This window comes from Pteropus vampyrus, unplaced genomic scaffold (genome assembly GCF_000151845.1).
Source record: "Pteropus vampyrus isolate Shadow unplaced genomic scaffold, Pvam_2.0 Scaffold13, whole genome shotgun sequence".
Classification (NCBI taxonomy): domain Eukaryota; kingdom Metazoa; phylum Chordata; class Mammalia; order Chiroptera; family Pteropodidae; genus Pteropus; species Pteropus vampyrus.
Window position 1 is genome coordinate 10,824,403 of NW_011888794.1, and position 5,553 is coordinate 10,829,955.

The 5,553-nt window shown below is 32.6% G+C and overlaps 1 pseudogene; it reads left to right on the plus strand.

The window, feature by feature from the left end:
* Positions 1 to 3,586: 3,586 nt before the first annotated feature.
* On the plus strand, positions 3,587 to 3,705 carry LOC111733203 (annotated as a pseudogene).
* The last annotated feature ends 1,848 nt before the right edge of the window (positions 3,706 to 5,553 follow it).

Consider the following 5,553-nt stretch of genomic DNA (forward strand, 5'->3'; position numbering starts at 1 on the left):
AAATATTATACTGGCTCCATAGTATAAAGCAATTGACAGAATTCAATTGATCTTATATTCTAGTTATCACGACTTTTATATTCAAGTGACTGCATATAATATGCAGTAATAGTATGGCCAGTTGGTAAAATATTAAAATATTTCCATAGCATTTTTAATATACAGCCACTTCCTCGAGACCCCTGAGTGACTGATCACTACTTTCTCACCACTATCCACTTTCTGGAAAGGATCTTAATCAGAAGGATACAAAACATGGACTTCATTTCAGGCATCCATCTTCCCTCTCATTTCTTGAAAGAGCATATGTGTAGCAAGCAAATAAGGCCTGAGGTGGCAACAAATTTACCATATGTGAAGATGAGTAAGGCCACTGTCACTGAAGCACAGTGGTGAAGGCAGAGTGGTACAAGATCAGATGAAGAGACTGGTACAGCTCTCTGAGGGCCTCCTAGGACACAATGAAGTGTTTTGATTTGATCATATGTTTAAATAAAAAAGCACAGAAATGTGTAAATGAGAAAAAGAACAAGGTCAGTTTAATGTGTAAAAGCGTTTTAAAACTGCTCTATAGAGTGAACCAGATTTTCTCATTATAAATTCTTTTTGAGTTTAATCTTTGCCATGTAACTCATATAAGCTTTACAACTATTTAAGAACACTTGTATAATTAACTTCCATCTAAAAAAGTAAGTTGTCCAAACAATCAATTGTCGCATGGTAACTAGGGACAGTGCTTATTGTAGGTTCTCTTTTGGCAGCAAATGTTATTATATTAGGTTGTGATGTTAGATTTAGAAAAGGGGTTATGTGTTAGTCACAATAACATAACGTAATACCATCCCTCATTAGGATATCGTCATTGATCATGTTTGGTGATGTTTTATAGAGAGTAGAGGGGTTTCTCTTACTTTTTACTTCCTTCCCTTTAAATATGGGTTTCAAATCCAGATGGCTACACAGATGAAACAAGTTATATCAAAGAGTGAAGAGTGTTCAATGTGATATAATTAGTAGTGACTGGGAAAATTGCCTGTTTACAACCATGAAAACATATCCCAGTATAGTTTTAACACATAATAAATAGTGTACGAGGAAAATACATTTGCGTGCAGTTTCTGTTTGTAACAATATATTCACAAGAGGTGATGACTAAAAAGTTTCTCCCCCTAGTTTCTTAGATGAAACTAGACAATGCTTTAGGAAAGCCCTACAAAGGACGGCTTCAGCTCCTCAGTATAAATAAGTGATGATCCCCACAAACTCATTTGGTACCAGTGGAGAACCTGTATACACACGACTCTGTGGCATTTTATGGCAGGACAGAACTGTTAAGATGATTGAGTTCAAACCCCTTAGTTTTCAGGCAAAGAGACTGAAGATTTATGTCTCTGTATTCTTTGGAGTACACAATTTTCGCTTGTTTTTTATAGGTATCAGAACATCTGAAAAAGCAGAGAATACTTCCGTTAACTTCTCCCAGAGAATATGAATGGAAAAAAAGGATTTTCATAAAATACAAAATAATATTTTGGAATTAAATTTATGAGATTAAATCTATTTGGTAGCCTGGGTAAAATTCACAAGGCCCAATATATAGATTATTAAATATATAACTGTGAGATTATGTTGGTAACTTTAAATTTTATCTATTGAATAAACTAAAACTTCTTTATTGTTTATTGTGTATGAAAATCTATATTCTACTATCAAAAAATATTGTATACTTGCAGTATGTAATAAGAATATGCAAGAAAGTGAAATCGAGAGTCCCAGTTACAATAAAAATATCATCCTCACATTTATTCCAGAATGCCTACTTCCTAGGGTTGTGATGAGAATTTAGCAAGTTAAAATGCATTCAAAATTTAAAACAATGCCAGGCTTAAAATAACATTTAAGAATTTTTTTAAATTCCAATAATATCAGCAAACAATATATTAGAATACTTATTATATATGTAATTTTGTGAAATTATTATGTTTTTTTTAAGTGATTCGAGCATTAAAGGAAATTCAGTTTTTATCTTAGATTATCCAACTCAGATATCAATGGTAATCTGAAGTCACTTAGTACACGTCAATCATTATTAGCTTTTTTAAAATTGTGTTACTATATTCAGAAGTCATTTGACAATAATAACTCATTTAAAAGTCATAAGAACCTTTGCTGAAACATAGAAAATCTATTATTATTTTTATTTCTAGGTAAGAAAACTTAAGTCCAAGTAACCCAAGTAGGTGACTTCCATAATGGCCCTGGAATCAGAAAGCCACCTGCCTTCACTATCTCGTGCTACAATTTAAGATGAGCTAATATAGTCACATTGTTTCAGGTGAACCTTTGGTATATGGTCTGTTTCTCATATCTATGAAGATTTTTATGCTTTCTTGTATAAGATTATCAAAATTAACCTTATTCTAATATGTTAAAAATAAAGGTGATAGAATGAATTTCATAGGTGTCCATCAGCATTTGGGAGGTCATTTACAAGGGCTTATGTGAATAGGTTCAGGTTTTGAACTGTATTCATTAATGTAAAAGTAGAATATCTTCAGAGAATGTCTTATGATAAATTTGCTCACCTATGAATGGCATATCTTTCTGTTTGTCTCTTTCATTGACTTTAAACACATCATGCAGCCTTGGGTCATAATGAACTTATCCTAGAACGACATGTTCTAAAAAGGAAGAACAAAATAATATCTGAAGAAAGTATAAAAGCGTGATATCTTTTGAAAAAGGAGAGGTCTTTGTTTTCTATTGTTTCTGTCATACATTATTCTACTTTGAACGGTATAGTTAACATTCATGTTTTATATTAAAGTTTTAAACTATAATTGTAAGAACATTGAATCCATAAGTGAAATTCATGTTAGGGAATTCTCATTTTGATCCAATTTCTCTCACTGGATGGATCTATTTGATAAGTAAATAGGGAGTTAGAGGTGGAAGCAAATAGCAATTTCCAGTTACTTTTATTCACAGGTAGCACAAAACTCAATAATCATCAGAATTATGTTTTAGAGTTCTTAGATAGCCTTATAAGAGTGATGAAGTTTTTTTCCTATTAAGTATTATTTATTTATTTAAAAAGTTTTCAATTACAGTTGATGTTCATGTTATTTTATATTAATTTCAGGTGTACAGCATAGTGATTAGACATTTATGTAATTTAAGAAGTATTCCTCCCGATTAGTATAATGCCTACCTGATAGTATACATAGTAATTACAATATTATTAACTGTATTCCCCATGTTGTAATTACATCCCCAGGACTATTTTATAACTACCAATTTGTACATCTTAATCTCTTCAGCTTTTTCACCAACCCCCCCAATTCTCCTCCCATCTGGCAATCACCAGTTTGTTCTTTCTATCTATGAGTCTGTTTATGTTCTGTTTGTTCGTTTATTTTGCTTTTTAAATTCTGGGTATTTATCCGAAGAAATTCGAAACACTAATTTGATAAGATATATGCACCCCTATGTTCATTGCAGCATTATTTATGATAGTCAAGAGATGGAAACAATAGATGCAAATTTTTTCACCACGAACTTTCATAGACTTTAAAATATGCAATACGTCTATGGCCATGCCACCCCGAACACGCCCAATCTTGTCTAATCTTGGTAGTTAAGCAAGGTCGGGCCTAGTTAGTACTTGGATGGGAGACCACCTAGGAATACCAGGTGCAGTACGTTTAAAAAAAAAGAAACACTTTCCTACTTAAACTCCTGATATAGTAAAGACATTTTGGAAAATAATTCCAAAGTTAAGTTCTGAGACAACTAATATATCAATGAACAATGGACAGGTACATGGCATGCCGTCATGCTCCTCAGTGCCCATAGAGTCAAATTCAATTAGGTAGCTTTGGGGTGTTATGTCAAAGTTGAAAATGTTTCACAGATGTCTTAGACTCTGTTTATTGTATAAGTTATTAAATCTATACTAGAGTTTGGTAGAGCAAGAAAAAATATTTTCAGTTAGAAATATAATGAACAATATAGGAGAGATAAAATGTTAAATTTGTCAGAAAGGAATATAATAAAATAAAAATCCTTATATGTGAAATTATAAAAAAAAATACATTGTGCGAAATATAGTTTTTGTAAAATACTGTCTTGACTCAATTCTGAAGTTCTAGTTACTGGCCAGTCAGTTTCCTTTCTTGAGCAGCCAATTAAATCCACACCCAAACCTGTTCTCTGATCAGGCTCTCACACCTGCTGGACCAATAAACAGGCAGCTTAATAAGAACGAGGGCCAGATATCAGACATTTTGGGATAAGCCTTCTTTCCCAGAGCCCAGGAAATTATTGGAAACAGACAACTCACACCCTGATTGTGATACATAAGTTGCTCTCTATAACTCCAGCTTGCTGTTACCTGGTTCCTGGGTACAATCCCCTATGTGACCTTGCTGGGCAGCCTTATCCCTTTTGGAGCTGTACGTTACAAAAAATTCAGTTATGTGAATGTCATTGGTTTACGTCCTGCCATCAGACAAGTCTTCAAATCTTACAAAACATTGTGATATAGTATAATCAGTACTGGACCAGGCCACAGAATGCATAAATACTAATGAAGACTGTCATTCATCTGCTAGATATGCATTGCAGATATAACATCTAGATTGAAATCACCCTCATTGAGGCCACGTTCTATGAGGGCAAGACAGTACTTCTATTATTGTCTTGACTACAACTGTCAAGTAGAAATTATATTTCCCTATTAAACAGAGTGGGGATTCTTAAATTAGTATATATAAATATACATGCACACAAATATGTAACTAGTGGACAAAACATATACATTTTAATAGGCTATCAAATAAATTCGTAGTTTCCCCAAATGTCAATATCACTGAAGTGGAAGAATCTTAACTAAGATTTTATGAAGTCAAGAATATGAGAATGTTTGAGTCAAAATAGTGAAAATAATCTAAATATAATTTAGAGTTGGTTCATGTATAATAGAAAATACAAAAGTATTATTAATTTATAATTCTTCCCTACGAAGGACCTTGCAAAAACTTCTAGTTAGGTGTGGCCAGAGGTTATTTTTATCCTGATTCTATCAGCCTTGAACTTTCCCATGTGCTTCCAAGGTTCTGATGATGCTCTTTTAGGTTTTTCATAACATTCATAACTAATTTGGGATGTCTTCTGATTTTTAGATATTAACATTCTTTTACAGATATTCATTTGCTAGTACACAATTTAATTCAACAACAAAATAATACTCTATCAAGTGCTTTTTTTTATTTTTCTTCTCTCTGATGTAATCAGGGAATGTCTTCCAGTAATCCATCACTCTGAGGAAATTACTTCCATTCTTCTTCAAGGAGATAGATGACATTGTTTTCTAATGCCTAGTAATTTAAGTATTCTATGCTCAGGCCCACTGCCTTTGTGTTCTGCTTGTGGGAAGATGGTTTTATTACTCTCCACTTGCCATAAAAATATAATAATTTGTACATTTAATATAAACTGAGAAAATAATCATTAATATAAATGTTAAGACAATGACACCCTCTTTATAAATAT